This window comes from Carassius gibelio, chromosome B14 (assembly GCF_023724105.1).
Source record: "Carassius gibelio isolate Cgi1373 ecotype wild population from Czech Republic chromosome B14, carGib1.2-hapl.c, whole genome shotgun sequence".
NCBI lineage: Eukaryota > Metazoa > Chordata > Actinopteri > Cypriniformes > Cyprinidae > Carassius > Carassius gibelio.
Genome location: NC_068409.1, coordinates 9686834 through 9704894, shown reverse-complemented (window position 1 = coordinate 9704894; position 18061 = coordinate 9686834). Strand labels below are relative to the sequence as shown.

Here is an 18061-nt window from a genome sequence, read left to right as displayed (position 1 = left end):
CCTTATCGGAATCATCAAAGTTCAGTGTCTCCATTTGCGCATGTGTGAGTGTCTGTGTTCCGCTGCTGTCCAGACTAATGATGCTTTCACTGCAAGGTCTGCCGTATTTCAGATCACTCTTTCTGGAGTCAGTGGTTCTGCAAACCTCATAATTGTACACGTGCTGTAAAGTTCCTGTGCCCCCTACGTCTGCGTAAAGAGGTGGATAATACGGAATAACTGGAAGATTCGCTCCAGATTTGTAAAACATCCGCTCACGTCTCCATCTGTAGCATTTGACTGACAGGATGGCGATGATAGACACGATAAAGAGAAACGAAACTACAGCCAAGGCCAAGACCAGATAGAAAGTCAGGTTGTCGTTGTAGTCCTTGTCGTGCGTAAAGTCAGTGAACTCCGAGATCACTTCAGGGAAGCTGTCCGCCACCGCCACGTTAACATTGACTGTAGCTGATCGAGAGGGCTGCCCGTTGTCCTCCACTACAACAGTGAGTCTCTGTTTCACAGCATCTTTATCTGTCACTTGGCGCACAGTTCTTATTTCTCCATTCTGTAAGCCCACTTCAAACAGCGCCCTGTCTGTGGCTTTCTGCAGTTTATACGAGAGCCAGGCATTCTGTCCAGAGTCCACATCAACAGCCACCACTTTAGTCACCAGATAACCCACATCTGCAGAACGAGGCACTATTTCAGCCACCACAGAAGCGCCTGACTGGACCGGATACAGAACCTGAGGCGCGTTGTCATTCTGGTCCTGAATCGTTATTTTCACGCTCACGTTGCTGCTGAGAGGAGGAGAGCCTCCGTCCTGCGCTTTTACGCGGAACTGGAAATCTTTGATTTGCTCATAATCGAAAGATCGCACTGCGTGTATGACTCCACTATCAGCACTAACGGACACTAACGAGGAGACGGGCACTCCGTTAAACGACGAGTCCTCCAGTATGTAAGACACACGGGCATTCTGGTTAAAATCTGCATCTCTGGCTCTGACTGTGAATATGGAAAGACCCGGTGTGTTGTTTTCTTGAACAGAGGCCTCATATGAGCTCTTGTCAAAGACAGGCGCGTTATCATTCACATCTGATATCTGTAAGGAGAGAGTGACGCTGCTGGAGAGAGAGGGCACGCCTTCATCAGCGCACGTCACACTGATGTTATACTCAGACTCGCGCTCTCGATCTAAATCACCATCTGTAAGGAGGCTGTAAAAGCCGTCAGATGAAGAATGGATGATAAAAGGAATGTTTTCATTTAAATCACATTTTACGATTCCATTTTGATTTGTGTCAGCGTCTTGTATGTTCATCATCGCTACAACTGTTCCTGGTGGGGAATTTTCTGAAATGTCATTTGATTTTGACATTATACTGATGACTGGCTTATTGTCGTTCGTATCTGTGACGTCAATAATTACTTTACAAGAATCAGTATGTCCTCCTTGATCACTAGCTTGAATCGCTATCTGATAATGTTTGTTTTTTTCGTAGTCAATATTACCAGTTAATCGGAGAACGCCGTCATATTGGCCAATGTCAAATAGAGTTGCGGACGCTGCTGAAGATAACGAATAAGTAACGACGCCATTAGAACCCTGATCTGCGTCTGACGCGCTGACTGTGGTCAACACGGTGCCTTTTGCGGAGTTCTCTGCTATACTGGCTTTGTATACCGACTGACTGCAAACAGGCGCATTGTCATTCGCATCTAAAACTGTAATGTGTATCAGCATTGTGCCTGACATTTGCACCTCGCCGCCATCGACTGCTGTTAACAATAAAGAAATATGGTCTTGTTTTTCACGATCAAGTGGTTTCTGTAAAACCATTTCTACAGCTTTACTACCATCGGCCAAACTTTGCGTTTTCACAACAAAATTGTCACTTGGTTTCAAAGTATATCTTTGAAGACCATTCAATCCCACATCGGTGTCAACTGCAGTCTCCAAATCAAATTTAGCTCCAGTCTGAGCCAGTTCGCTGATTTCAAATTTCATTTCATTAAGGCTGAAAATAGGGGCGTTATCGTTAATGTCTTGTATCTCAACTGTTACTCTGTATAGTTGCATCGGGTTTTCAAGAATAATCTGAAAATGTAGCGCGCAAGGCGTTGTCTGTCCGCATAGCGCCTCTCGGTCTATTCTCTCTTTGATAAGGAGGACTCCTCTTTCTTTATTCAGCTCGATGTATTCAGAGCTGTCTCCTGTGTAAATACGCGCTTTACCCGATTTCAGTCTCTTTAAATCTAAACCCAAATCCTGCGCTATGTTCCCGACTAAAGAGCCTTTGGCCATTTCCTCAGGAATGGAGTAACTGACCTGCCCGAGAGCCGAACTGAGAGAGACAAACCAAATAAACAGCAGTACTTGCCGCGCCATTGTTCTCTCCGACATTTTGCAGAAGGCCACGGAATGAAGATTCAAACAGAAAACAAATAAATCAATCCAAGAAGCTGCAGGAAATCATGTATAAATCCAAAGTGAAAAAAAAACGAAGAAAGTCTGTAATTCCAGAAGTATATTGAATACAGTATCTATGTGATTTGTCTTGTCTCTCTTCCTCAGACTGTGCTCTCAGCTTCTATCTCTCTCTAATAATATGGTGATGATGGGGGTGGAACTGCAGCAGATCTGATCTCTAAACTGACATATTGACCAACAGCGGCACTATGAGTCCAGTCTGATGAACTACAGAAATTTAAAAATAATAAACTTTTAATTTAGTAACAGATACATCCGAGAAAAGCAATTTTATTTTATTACATGCAAAGCATCCGGAAACTAATGAAAGAGTGTGTAGTTTAAATATAAACAGGACGAACAGCTACTGAAAGAAAAGAAAGAAAAAAATGAAAAAACACTTGAGGTAAAGAGATGCATTATTAGGGGACATGACCGCTTTGCTGTATTTCAGTCCCATGGACAGGGAAACCGAAGTTCTTTTTTACATGACAATGACACTTGAGTGAAAAAATAATAACAATGACATTATTATTAAATAAATATTCAATGATGATGATGATAATAATTGTTCGGAAAAAAATAAAGAAAATACAGAAAAATCTAATTCTACTTGACGTATCTAAGGGAAAAATGTCTGAATAAAAATACAAAATAGCGATCTGAGTAACGATATTGAAGAAAAGAAAACTACACAATGTGACCAAACCATACTAAAAGTAATAAATAAATAAATAAATAAATAAATAAATGTCCGTTTGTTAGATTTGCAGAAACAATTCGCTTCAGAAAAGTAATCAGCTCAACGGCTGAAGCAAAAATAACAAATCACGACAACCAACGTTTTAAATATATCATAAATTACCAAAAAAATAAATAAATAAATAAACAAATAAATCTCACCTGATCATCAAAGTCTTCATTAATTAATTTTCCTCTCTGCGCATGTGTGAGTGTCTGTGTTCCGCTGCTGTCCAGACTAATGATGCTTTCACTGCAAGGTCTGCCGTATTTCAGATCACTCTTTCTGGAGTCAGTGGTTCTGCAAACCTCATAATTGTACACGTGCTGTAAAGTTCCTGTGCCCCCTACGTCTGCGTAAAGAGGGGGATAATACGGAATAACTGGAAGATTCGCTCCAGATTTGTAAAACATCCGCTCGCGTCTCCATCTGTAGCATTTGACTGACAGTATGGCGATGATAGACACGATAAAGAGAAACGAAACTACAGCCAAGGCCAAGACCAGATAGAAAGTCAGGTTGTCGTTGTAGTCCTTGTCGTGCGTAAAGTCAGTGAACTCCGAGCGCACTTCAGGGAAGCTGTCCGCCACCGCCACGTTAACATTGACTGTAGCTGATCGAGAGGGCTGCCCGTTGTCCTCCACTACAACAGTGAGTCTCTGTTTCACAGCATCTTTATCTGTCACTTGGCGCACAGTTCTTATTTCTCCATTCTGTAAGCCCACTTCAAACAGCGCCCTGTCTGTGGCTTTCTGCAGTTTATATGATAGCCAGGCATTCTGTCCTGAGTCCACATCAACAGCCACCACTTTAGTTACCAGATAACCCACATCTGCAGAACGAGGCACTATTTCCGCCACCACAGAAGCGCCTGACTGGACCGGATACAGAACCTGAGGCGCGTTGTCATTCTGGTCCTGAATCGTTATTTTCACGCTCACGTTGCTGCTGAGAGGAGGAGAGCCTCCGTCCTGCGCTTTTACGCGGAACTGGAAATCTTTGATTTGCTCATAATCGAAAGATCGCACTGCGTGTATGACTCCACTATCAGCACTAACGGACACTAACGAGGAGACAGGCACTCCGTTAACCGACGAGTCCTCCAGTATGTAAGACACACGGGCATTCTGGTTAAAATCTGCGTCTCTGGCTCTGACTGTGAATATGGAAAGACCCGGTGCGTTGTTTTCTTGAACAGAGGCCTCATATGAGCTCTTGTCAAAGACAGGCGCGTTATCATTCACATCTGATATCTGTAAGGAGAGAGTGACGCTGCTGGAGAGAGAGGGCACGCCTTCATCAGCGCACGTCACACTGATGTTATACTCAGTCTCGCGCTCTCGGTCTAAATCACCATCTGTAAGGAGGCTGTAAAAGCCGTCAGATGAAGAATGGATGATAAAAGGAATGTTTTCATTTAAATCACATTTTACGATTCCATTTTGATTTGTGTCAGCGTCTTGTATGTTCATCATCGCTACAACTGTTCCTGGTGGGGAATTTTCTGAAATGTCATTTGATTTTGACATTATACTGATGACTGGCTTATTGTCGTTCGTATCTGTGACGTCAATAATTACTTTACAAGAATCAGTATGTCCTCCTTGATCACTAGCTTGAATCGCTATCTGATAATGTTTGTTTTTTTCGTAGTCAATATTACCAGTTAATCGGAGAACGCCGTCATATTGGCCAATGTCAAATAGAGTTGCGGACGCTGCTGAAGATAACGAATAAGTAACGACGCCATTAGAACCCTGATCTGCGTCTGACGCGCTGACTGTGGTCAACACGGTGCCTTTTGCGGAGTTCTCTGCTATACTGGCTTTGTATACCGACTGACTGCAAACAGGCGCATTGTCATTCGCATCTAAAACTGTAATGTGTATCAGCATTGTGCCTGACATTTGCACCTCGCCGCCATCGACTGCTGTTAACAATAAAGAAATATGGTCTTGTTTTTCACGATCTAGTGGTTTTTGTAAAACCATTTCTACAGCTTTACTACCATCGGCCAAACTTTGCGTTTTCACAACAAAATTGTCACTTGGTTTCAGTATGTACTTTTGAAGACCATTCAATCCCACATCGGTGTCAACTGCAGTCTCCAAATCGAATTTTGCTCCGGACAGAGCCATTTCGCTAATTTCAAATGTAATTTCTTTCAGGCTGAAAATAGGGGCGTTATCGTTAATGTCTTGTATCTCAACTGTTACTCTGTATAGTTGCATCGGGTTTTCAAGAATAATCTGAAAATGTAGCGCGCAAGGCGTTGTCTGTCCGCATAGCGCCTCTCGGTCTATTCTCTCTTTGATAAGGAGGACTCCTCTTTCTTTATTCAGCTCGATGTATTCAGAGCTGTCTCCTGTGTAAATACGCGCTTTACCCGATTTCAGTCTCTTTAAATCTAAACCCAAATCCTGCGCTATGTTCCCGACTAAAGAGCCTTTGGCCATTTCCTCAGGAATGGAGTAACTGACCTGCCCGAGAGCCGAACTGAGAGAGACAAACCAAATAAACAGCAGTACTTGCCGCGCCATTGTTCTGTCCGACATTTTGCAGAAGGCCACGGAATGAAGATTCAAACAGAAAACAAATAAATCAATCCAAGAAGCTGCAGGAAATCATGTATAAATCCAAAGTGAAAAAAAACGAAGAAAGTCTGTAATTCCAGAAGTATATTGAATACAGTATCTATGTGATTTGTCTTGTCTCTCTTCCTCAGACTGTGCTCTCAGCTTCTGTCTCTCTCTAATAATATGGTGATGATGGGGGTGGAACTGCAGCAGATCTGATCTCTAAACTGACATATTGACCAACAGCGGCACTATGAGTCCATTCTGATTAACTGCAGAAAACGTAAATATAATAAACTTTTAATTTAGTGACAGACACATCCGAGAAAAGCAATTTACTAAAAGTCGTATATATTTATAAATATATAAACTAGCAAATATCAATTGTAATTCAAATTTTTATTATATAAAACTATTGTACGCGTTTGTGTAAATAAGATTTTATAAAAATCTTGAAACAAATAAATGTATTGTTCCCTCAGTGTTTTGATCAGGTCTTACCTATGTGTTCTCTGATGAGAGAGACAGTGGGAAACATATAAAATACAATTAATCACATGCAAAGTAAACGAAATAGTAATGAAAGAATGGATAGTTTAAACATGAACAGGAAGACAGACCGATTAGCTGCTGAAAGAAAAAAAAAATAATAAATAAAAACACGAGGTAAAGAGATGCATCATGAGGGCAAATGAACGCTTTGCTGTATTTCAGGACCATGGTCAGGGAAACTGAAGTTCCATTTTACATGACAATGAGACTTGAGTGAAAAAAAAAAAATCACAATGACATTAATTATTAAATAAATATGCAATAATAATGACGATAATAACAATAGTTCGATTTTATAAGAAAATACAGAAAGTAACTCTACTTGACGTATCTAAAGGAAAAATGTATAAATAAAAAATACATAATTACCCGAGTAACAGAACTGCAGAAAACTACACAAAATTACCAAACCATACTAAAAGTAAAATAATAATAATAAGTCCGTTTGTCAGAATTGCAGAAACGATTCGTTTCAGAAAAGTAATCAGTTCAACAGTTGAAGCAAAAAGGACAAATCATGAGAAACAAACATTTTAAATGCCGATTAAATTAGTTAAAAAAAAAAAAAAATCTCACCTGATCATCAAAGTCTTCATTAATCAATTTTCCTCTCTGCGCATGCGTGAGTGTCTGTTTTCCGCTGCTTTCCAGACTAATGATGCTTTCACTGCAAGGTCTGCCGTATTTCAGATCACTCTTTCTGGAGTCAGTGGTTCTGCAAACCTCATAATTGTACACGTGCTGTAAAGTTCCTGTGCCCCCTACGTCTGCGTAAAGAGGCGGATAATACGGAATAACTGGAAGATTCGCTCCAGATTTGTAAAACATCCGCTCGCGTCTCCATCTGTAGCATTTGACTGACAGGATGGCGATGATAGACACGATAAAGAGAAACGAAACTACAGCCAAGGCCAAGACCAGATAGAAAGTCAGGTTGTCGTTGTAGTCCTTGTCGTGCGTAAAGTCAGTGAACTCCGAGAGCACTTCAGGGAAGCTGTCCGCCACCGCCACGTTAACATTGACTGTAGCTGATCGAGAGGGCTGACCGTTGTCCTCCACTACAACAGTGAGTCTCTGTTTCACAGCATCTTTATCTGTCACTTGGCGCACAGTTCTTATTTCTCCATTCTGTAAGCCCACTTCAAACAGCGCCCTGTCTGTGGCTTTCTGCAGTTTATATGATAGCCAGGCATTCTGTCCAGAGTCCACATCAACAGCCACCACTTTAGTCACCAGATAACCCACATCTGCAGAACGAGGCACTATTTCCGCCACCACAGAAGCGCCTGACTGGACCGGATACAGAACCTGAGGCGCGTTGTCATTCTGGTCCTGAATCGTTATTTTCACGCTCACGTTGCTGCTGAGAGGAGGAGAGCCTCCGTCCTGCGCTTTTACGCGGAATTGGAAATCTTTGATCTGCTCGTAATCGAAAGATCGCACTGCGTGTATGACTCCACTATCAGCACTAACGGACACTAACGAGGAGACAGGCACTCCGTTAACCGACGAGTCCTCCAGTATGTAAGACACACGGGCATTCTGGTTAAAATCTGCGTCTCTGGCTCTGACTGTGAATATGGAAAGACCCGGTGTGTTGTTCTCCTGAACAGAGGCCTCAAATGAGCTCTTGTCAAAGACAGGAGCGTTATCATTCACATCTGATAACTTTAAGGAGAGAGTGACGCTGCTGGAGAGAGAGGGCACGCCTTCATCAGCGCACGTCACACTGATGTTATACTCAGTCTCGCGCTCTCGGTCTAAATCACCATCTGTGACTAAACTGAAGAAATTGGCATTTGAGGACTTCAGCTTAAAAGGGATATCATCATTAATGGAGCATTGGACTTTTCCATTCTCACCAGAATCTGAGTCTTGGACATTCAGCATAGTCACAACGGTGTCTGGTTTTGAATCTTCGGAAAGAGTGTTTGATTTTGACATTATATTAATTACTGGTTTGTTGTCATTCACATCAATTACATCAACAATCACTTTACATGTGTCAGAGTGACGCCCAGGGTCTCTTGCTTGAACGTCAATTTGATAATGTTTAACTCTTTCATAGTCTAAATCGCCAGATAACTTTAAAACGCCATCATTTCCATCAATTTCAAAGAGGTTAGTGGTGCCACGAGAAGATTTCGAAATATGATATTCTATTTTACCATTCTGTCCTTGGTCAGCATCTGATGCTTGAACTGTAGTTAAAATTGCACCCTTTGGAGAGTTTTCTGCAACGCTCGTCTTATAAACAGACAGTAAGCAAACTGGCGCGTTATCATTTATGTCCTCAATTGTGATTATAATCGGAATTGTTCCAGACATCTGTGGGTCTCCCCCGTCCACAGCAGTGAGTAAAAGTGAAATGTGCTCTTGTTTTTCTCGATCTAAAGGTTTTTGTAAAATCATTTCAACATTTTTGCTACCATCCGGCATATCTTGAGTTTTTAAAATAAAATGATCCGCGGGATGTAATGAATAGCCCTGTACGCTGTTTAAGCCAACGTCATCATCCACTGCTGTCTCTAAAACAAATTTAGATCCTGTCGGAGATGATTCACTTATATCAAATTTTATCTCTTTGGCTGCAAAAACAGGAGCGTTGTCATTTACATCTATAATCTCAACTGTTATGCTATAAAACTCCATCGGGTTTTCCAAGGTAATCTGAAAATGTAGCGCGCAAGGCGTTGTCTGTCCGCATAGCGCCTCTCGGTCTATTCTCTCTTTGATAAGGAGGACTCCTCTTTCTTTATTCAGCTCGATGTATTCAGCGCTGTCTCCTGTGTAAATACGCGCTTTACCCGATTTCAGTCTCTTTAAATCTAAACCCAAATCCTGCGCTATGTTCCCGACTAAAGAGCCTTTGGCCATTTCCTCAGGAATGGAGTAACTGACCTGCCCGAGAGCCGAACTGAGAGAGACAAACCAAATAAACAGCAGTACTTGCCGCGCCATTGTTCTGTCCGACATTTTGCAGAAGACCACGGAATGAAGATTCACGCACAAAACAAATTAGTCCAAGAAGCTGTAGGAAATCATGTATATCCAAAGTGACGAGAACTAACAAAAAGTCTTCAAGTCAAAGAAAAGTATATTAAATACAGTATCTTTGTGATTTGTATTCTCTCTCCTTCCTCAGACTGTGCTCTCAGCTTCTGTCTCTCTCTAATAATATGGTGATGATGGGGGTGGAACTGCAGCAGATCTGCTCTCTAAACTGACATATTAACCAACAGCGGCACTATGAGTCCAGTCTGATGAAGTACAGAAAACTTAAAATGAATAAACATTTGTCTCTGTGTCAGACAAGTCTAAAAAAGCAATTTCCTTAACAAAGTACTTCAGTATAAAACTAGCAAATATCTATTACCATACAAACATCAAAGAGATAAAAATGATTGTATGAGTGTGTGTAAATAACATTTAAGGGCAAAAATTTAAGTAAATTCCTCCTTCCTTCAGTGTTTTGATCAGGCCCTATCCACGTGTCTATTGATCAGAGAGGAAGAAATATCTAAAATACAACTGAACACGTCTGAAAACTGTTGAAAACTGACACGTTGTATCGCTTAATTGTTAACAGGAGGACAGATTGACAGACTGCAGTAAAAAAACAAAACAAAAAAAAAACAAACAAACAAAAAAAAAAAAACTGCTGTAGATGCATCAGAATACATGGGTAAATTGTAAGCCTTGTTAGATTTCAGGACCATGGTCAGCGAAACTGTAGTTTTTCATTTCATGACAGTGTCAAGTATAACAGTCGTGCAAAAAATAAAATAAAATGAAATAAAATAAAAGTTAAGGTCAAATAACAAAACTGAAAATGCAATTGCATGTTAAATCGCTAGTCTATATATCAGTGACAGCGTGCCATTTTACACCGGCCGGACGAAAAATTAAACCAAATAAACAAAAGATAAAAACCAAATTATATAAAAAACTTATACTTAACGCACAATTTGTTCTTATTTTTTTCTTGCTAAAAAAAAAGAGATGTACAAAAGGATAAATAAGATAATTAAAAGAGAGTATAATAATTTGAGTAATAGAAAGGCAGAAAATAACAGACTCAGACTCTGTGTCACAAGTAAAAACTCTACCATCCACAAATTATCAAAACGAAGCGAAATATATCAAACTGCAACTGAGCTATGAAAGATAGACACATTGTCAACTACTAAAATGTATTAAATATATATATATATATATATATATATATATATATATATATATATATATATATATATATATATATATATATATATATATATATATATTTTTTTTTTTTTTTTTTATTATCATCAACTATACTTAATCACAGAAACTAATTATTTTCAGAAAACTAATCAGGGATACTATCAACAGGTAAAGCAAAAATAATAAATTATGAGATACAACGTTGCATATCCAATATATATCAAAATAAATTAGCCTTTAAAAATATTTCTTACCTTATCACAATCACCAAAGTTCAGTGTCTCTCTTTGCGCATGCGTGAGTGTCTGTGTTCCGCTGCTGTCCAGACTAATGATGCTTTCACTGCAAGGTCTGCCGTATTTCAGATCACTCTTTCTGGAGTCAGTGGTTCTGCAAACCTCATAATTGTACACGTGCTGTAAAGTTCCTGTGCCCCCTACGTCTGCGTAAAGAGGCGGATAATACGGAATAACTGGAAGATTCGCTCCTGATTTGTAAAACATCCGCTCGCGTCTCCATCTGTAGCATTTGACTGACAGGATGGCGATGATAGACACGATAAAGAGAAACGAAACTACAGCCAAGGCCAAGACCAGATAGAAAGTCAGGTTGTCGTTGTAGTCCTTGTCGTGCGTAAAGTCAGTGAACTCCGAGAGCACTTCAGGGAAGCTGTCCGCCACCGCCACGTTAACATTGACTGTAGCTGATCGAGAGGGCTGCCCGTTGTCCTCCACTACAACAGTGAGTCTCTGTTTCACAGCATCTTTATCTGTCACTTGGCGCACAGTTCTTATTTCTCCATTCTGTAAGCCCACTTCAAACAGCGCCCTGTCTGTGGCTTTCTGCAGTTTATATGAGAGCCAGGCATTCTGTCCAGAGTCCACATCAACAGCCACCACTTTAGTCACCAGATAACCCACATCTGCAGAACGAGGCACTATTTCAGCCACCACAGAAGCGCCTGACTGGACCGGATACAGAACCTGAGGCGCGTTGTCATTCTGGTCCTGAATCGTTATTTTCACGCTCACGTTACTGCTGAGAGGAGGAGAGCCTCCGTCCTGCGCTTTTACGCGGAATTGGAAATCTTTGATCTGCTCGTAATCGTAAGATCGCACTGCGTGTATGACTCCACTATCAGCACTAACGGACACTAACGAGGAGACAGGCACTCCGTTAACCGAAGAGTCCTCCAGTATGTAAGACACACGGGCATTCTGGTTAAAATCTGCGTCTCTGGCTCTGACTGTGAATATGGAAAGACCCGGTGTGTTGTTTTCTTGAACAGAGGCCTCATATGAGCTCTTGTCAAAGACAGGCGCGTTATCATTCACATCTGATATCTGTAAGGAGAGAGTGACGCTGCTGGAGAGAGATGGCACGCCTTCATCAGCGCACGTCACACTGATGTTATACTCAGACTCGCGCTCTCGGTCTAAATCACCATCTGTGACTAAACTGAAGAAATTGACATTTGACGACTTTAAAGTAAAAGGGATGTTCTCAATAACTGAACACTGAACTTTCCCATTTTCTCCTGAATCAAGATCCTGGACATTTATCATCGTTACCACCGTCTCAGATGCAGAATTTTCAGCTATCACGTTTGTTTTGGACATTATATTGATCAAGGGTTTATTATCATTGATATCAATTACATCAACTATAATCTTACACGAATCAGTAAAGCCTCCATGATCACTTGCTTGAACACGAATCTCAAAGTTCCGAGCTTGTTCATAATCAACTAGACCAATTAACCGTACTTTGCCATCAGTCTCGTTAATTTCAAATATATCTCGAACTTTATCTAACGTGTTTGTTATTGAGTAGATTATTTCACAGTTTACTCCTTGATCTGGATCCGACGCACTAACTGTCGTCACAATTGTTCCTCTTGGTGAATTTTCTGTTACAGACGTTTTATAAACTGACTGCGTGAAAACGGGAGCGTTATCATTCACATCTAAAACAATAATATGTATCTGAATATTACCAGACATTTGAGGATCTCCCCCGTCAATAGCTGTTAATGTTAAAGACATGTGCTCCTGCTTCTCGCGATCTAGAGGCTTTTGTAAAATCATTTCGACATTTTGTCCTCCCACTGGCTGGCTCTTGAATTTCAAGGCAAAATTGTCTGTCGGTTTTAATGTGTAGGTCTGCAAACCATTAATTCCAACGTCAAGATCTCTAGCAGGCTCTATCGTAAATTTGGTACCAGTTGATGCAGTTTCGCTAATTTTGAATAAAATTTCATTTTTTTCAAAAAATGGTGCGTTGTCATTTATATCAAGCACTTCAACATTTACACTGTAAAATTCCATCGGGTTTTCAAGAATGATCTGGAAATGTAGCGCGCAAGGCGTTGTCTGTCCGCATAGCGTCTCTCGGTCTATTCTCTCTTTGATAAGGAGGACTCCTCTTTCTTTATTCAGCTCGATGTATTCAGCGCTGTCTCCTGTATAAATACGCGCTTTACCCGATTTCAGTCTCTTTAAATCTAAACCCAAATCCTGCGCTATGTTCCCGACTAAAGAGCCTTTGGCCATTTCCTCAGGAATGGAGTAACTGACCTGCCCGAGAGCCGAACTAAGAGAGACAAACCAAATAAACAGCAGTACTTGCCGCGCCATTGTTCTCTCCGACATTTTGCAGAAGACCACGGAAGAGAAGATTCAAGTAGAAAACAAATCAATCAATCATTCCAAGAAGCTGGAGGAAATTATGTATATTTCCAAAGCGACAAGAATTAACACAAGTGTCTGTAATTCCAGAAAAAAGGGGATTATGAACTCAGTATTTCCGTGATTTGCCTTTTCTCTCTTCCTCAGACTGTGCTCTCAGCTTCTGTCTCTCTCTAATAATATGGTGATGATGGGGGTGGAACTGCAGCAGATCTGCTCTCTAAACTGACATATTAACCAACAGCGGCACTATGAGTCCAGTCTGATGAAGTACAGAAATCACCAAATAGATGCAGTTTTTTCTACTCTACAAGACGTTTTAGAATTATTCCACGTTGCAAAAATAATAAAAAATACTACCGCTGCAACTATCAATGAAAATACATTGATCTAACAATTAGTTATGATTGCACGATTTTCTTTAAACAAATTTAAAAGTAAATAATAATAATAATAAACGAAATAAAAAAAAGACTTGATATTGAATTAGCACAAACTTGTGTGTGCCCTTAACTGAATAATACAGAGAAACGTGAAATATATGAATGTGAACCAATATGAGACTTTTAATATTTTATAAAGGTATTGAGATACTGGAAGGACGTAGAAGTTGTATAATATACAGTACGCTTCAACAAACGGAGGTAGGGTAAAAAAGCAAGCAGCAAAACCCAAGACTGAAGCTTTCAGCACCATGGCCAGTTACCATGCATTTTAATTTGGTCATCACAAACATATATAAAAAAGACCCTCAAAGCAGGCTTAAAAACGCATTGTGATTTAAAACCGTAAAATATGTTTAAGGCAGATAAAACCACTTAACATTACAGCAGGAACACCTGAAATAATCATCCTTCCAAAGACTGCAAAAGGCCTTAACGTAGCAACACGAGAATCTTCAGTTAAAAAAAAAAAAAAAAAAAATAAACGATAAAAAAATCGATTTATATAATTAATGCAAATACACCTCACATAAAAATAACATTAACAGGAGAAAATAAAAAGCAGGGAAATAATTCAACCTACAGCTACGATTACATCATAAAAATAACAGTCTAATTAAGTGAGTATCAACAAGATCGAAAAATTATATGTAAAATTGGATATATGTGCAGACCAAAGTGTTGTATGCTGCTTCACAACGTGTAAATATAGAAATAAAAAACCTCACCTGATCATCAAAGTCTTCATTAATCAATTTTCCTCTTTGCGCATGTGTGAGTGTCTGTGTTCCGCTGCTGTCCAGACTAATGATGCTTTCACTGCAAGGTCTGCCGTATTTCAGATCACTCTTTCTGGAGTCAGTGGTTCTGCAAACCTCATAATTGTACACGTGCTGTAAAGTTCCTGTGCCCCCTACGTCTGCGTAAAGAGGCGGATAATACGGAATAACTGGAAGATTCGCTCCAGATTTGTAAAACATCCGCTCGCGTCTCCATCTGTAGCATTTGACTGACAGGATGGCGATGATAGACACGATAAAGAGAAACGAAACTACAGCCAAGGCCAAGACCAGATAGAAAGTCAGGTTGTCGTTGTAGTCCTTGTCGTGCGCAAAGTCAGTGAACTCCGAGATCACTTCAGGGAAGCTGTCCGCCACCGCCACGTTAACATTGACTGTAGCTGACCGAGAGGGCTGCCCGTTGTCCTCCACTACAACAGTGAGTCTCTGTTTCACAGCATCTTTATCTGTCACTTGGCGCACAGTTCTTATTTCTCCATTCTGTAAGCCCACTTCAAACAGCGCCCTGTCTGTGGCTTTCTGCAGTTTATATGAGAGCCAGGCATTCTGTCCAGAGTCCACATCAACAGCCACCACTTTAGTCACCAGATAACCCACATCTGCAGAACGAGGCACTATTTCAGCCACCACAGAAGCGCCTGACTGGACCGGATACAGAACCTGAGGCGCGTTGTCATTCTGGTCCTGAATAATTATTTTCACGCTCACGTTGCTGCTGAGAGGAGGAGAGCCTCCGTCCTGCGCTTTTACGCGGAACTGGAAATCTTTGATCTGCTCGTAATCGAAAGATCGCACTGCGTGTATGACTCCACTATCAGCACTAACGGACACTAACGAGGAGACAGGCACTCCGTTAACAGACGAGTCCTCCAGTAAGTAAGACACACGGGCATTCTGGTTAAAATCTGCATCTCTGGCTCTGACTGTGAATATGGAAAGACCCGGTGTGTTGTTTTCTTGAACAGAGGCCTCATATGAGCTCTTGTCAAATACAGGCGCGTTATCATTCACATCTGATATCTGTAAGGAGAGAGTGACGCTGCTGGAGAGAGAGGGCACGCCTTCATCAGCGCACGTCACACTGATGTTATACTCAGACTCGCGCTCTCGGTCTAAATCACTATCTGTGACTAAACTGTAGAACCCGTCTGGCGAAGATTGAATGACGAATGGAACATTTTCATTTAAGTGACAATTAACATTGCCGCTTTCATTCGAGTCTACATCTTGAATGTTTAATATAGCTAAAACAGTGCCAGATTTCGAATCCTCTGATATCTGGCTTGATTTTGAAATAATATTAATAGTGGGATTATTATCGTTTGTATCAATAACGTCAACAATGATTTTACACGAATCCGTATGACCGCCTTCATCTCGTGCCTGCACATCAATTTGATAATACTTGCTTATTTCGTAATCTAAAGACCCAATAAGCTTTACAACACCAGCATCAGGATCTATTTCAAAAATATCTGACGCTTTGTCCGCAGTACTTGAAATAGAGAATGATATTCTACTATTTGAACCTTGGTCAGCATCAGAAGCATCAACTGTAGTTAAAACTGTTCCTTTTGGAGAATTTTCAGATATGCTTGTTTTGTATACGGATTGTGAACACACAGGGGCGTTATCATTAGCATCTAAAACTTTAATATGTATCTTCATTGAACCAGACATCTGGGGCTCGCCTCCGTCGAATGCTGTTAAAAGTAAAGAGAGATGATCTCTTTTCTCTCGATCTAAGGGCGTTTGCAGAACCATTTCGATTGCTTTATTTCCGTCAGGGAGATTATGGAATTTCAAAACAAAATTATCTGTTGGTTCTAAAGAATAACTCTGCAGACCATTTCCACCGACGTCATGATCAACGGCACGCTCCAATATAAATCTGGCTCCTGCTAAAGACATTTCGTTTATTTCAAATGTCATCTCACTCTTACTAAACATCGGTGCATTGTCATTTATATCTGTGACCTCAACTGTAACGCGGTACAACTGCATAGGATTTTCGAGAATAATCTGAAAATGTAGCGCGCAAGGCGTTGTCTGTCCGCATAGCGCCTCTCGGTCTATTCTCTCTTTGATAAGGAGGACTCCTCTTTCTTTATTCAGCTCGATGTATTCAGAGCTGTCTCCTGTATAAATACGCGCTTTACCCGATTTCAGTCTCTTTAAATCTAAACCCAAATCCTGCGCTATGTTCCCGACTAAAGAGCCTTTGGCCATTTCCTCAGGAATGGAGTAACTGACCTGCCCGAGAGCCGAACTGAGAGAGACAAACCAAATAAACAGCAGTACTTGCCGCGCCATTGTTCTCTCCGACATTTTGCAGAAGACCACGGAAGAGAAGATCAAGGCAGGAAACGAATAATCAAAAAAAAAAAAAAAAAAAAACTGGAGGAAATCATGAAAATATCCAAAGTGAAAAGTAGCAATAAAAGTCTGTAAATCCTAAAAATTATACTCAATACATTATTTCTGGGATTTGCCTTCTTTCTTATCCTCAGACTGTGCTCTCAGCTTCTGTCTCTCTCTAATAATATGGTGATGATGGGGGTGGAACTGCAGCAGATCTGCTCTCTAAACTGACATATTAACCAACAGCGGCACTATGAGTCCAGACTGTTGAAGTACAGCAAAATATAACACGTAAACCTTTTTTATTATTATTTCAGAGGTCTAATGTTCCAATTGCGACAAATTAAAATAAAATCTAAAAATTAAAAATAAAAATACACAGATATAATAATAATATAATATATTAAATATATACACTAGAAATATATTAATTAACATACATTTGGACTGCAATAAACTTCTAAGAAATGTGCGGTTAGTCTTTAAATTGTCATGTTTGCCTTTAATGATAATTATTTTTTTATTTAAATATGAAAGATAAAAACATTTACGAAAAAATAAAATAACAAAATGTGTAAAATGAAAGCAACATAAGACAACTACACTGTAACGCTTTAAGGGAGAAAAGCGGACTGCCATAAGGAGGAACATCCAACTGACAGTGTTTCAGCACCATGGTCAGTGCATCAAGACATTTTCAACACAACGGTTTTAAACAATTAATATTACTAATATATCGTATGATAACTATCTAAAACGACAAAATGGGGTGTAGTGTCACTTTGTTGAGAATGACCTCACTTGGTACAAAAATAGCGTGTTTACAGAAAAGCACACAAACAACGCATGGACTTAACAATAGCCCCAGAAATATATGTCATATATGTACACACATGAACGAAAAAAAAAAAAAAAACTCTAACAAATACCAATATATAAATCTCACCTGATCAACGAAATCTTGATTGGTTAGTTTTCCTCTCTGCGCATGCGTGAGTGTCTGTGTTCCGCTGCTGTCCAGACTAATGATGCTTTCACTGCAAGGTCTGCCGTATTTCAGATCACTCTTTCTGGAGTCAGTGGTTCTGCAAACCTCATAATTGTACACGTGCTGTAAAGTTCCTGTGCCCCCTACGTCTGCGTAAAGAGGCGGATAATACGGAATAACTGGAAGATTCGCTCCAGATTTGTAAAACACTCGCTCGCGTCTCCACCTGTAGCATTTGACTGACAGGA

The 18061-nt window shown here is 40.3% G+C and overlaps 1 protein-coding gene and 4 pseudogenes across 6 annotated transcripts in view; all 5 read right to left on the bottom strand.

Moving 5' to 3' along the window:
- The window catches only part of LOC127971206 (protocadherin gamma-A1), a 68190-nt gene that overhangs the window by 47857 nt on the left and 2272 nt on the right, over positions 1 to 18061 (bottom strand). The window lies entirely within an intron of this gene.
- On the bottom strand, positions 11 to 2624 carry LOC127971232 (protocadherin gamma-A10-like; annotated as a pseudogene).
- LOC127971230 (protocadherin gamma-A5-like) lies at positions 6911 to 9967 on the bottom strand (annotated as a pseudogene).
- Positions 10795 to 13634, bottom strand: LOC127971229 (protocadherin gamma-A11-like; annotated as a pseudogene).
- LOC127971231 (protocadherin gamma-A5-like) lies at positions 14405 to 17740 on the bottom strand (annotated as a pseudogene).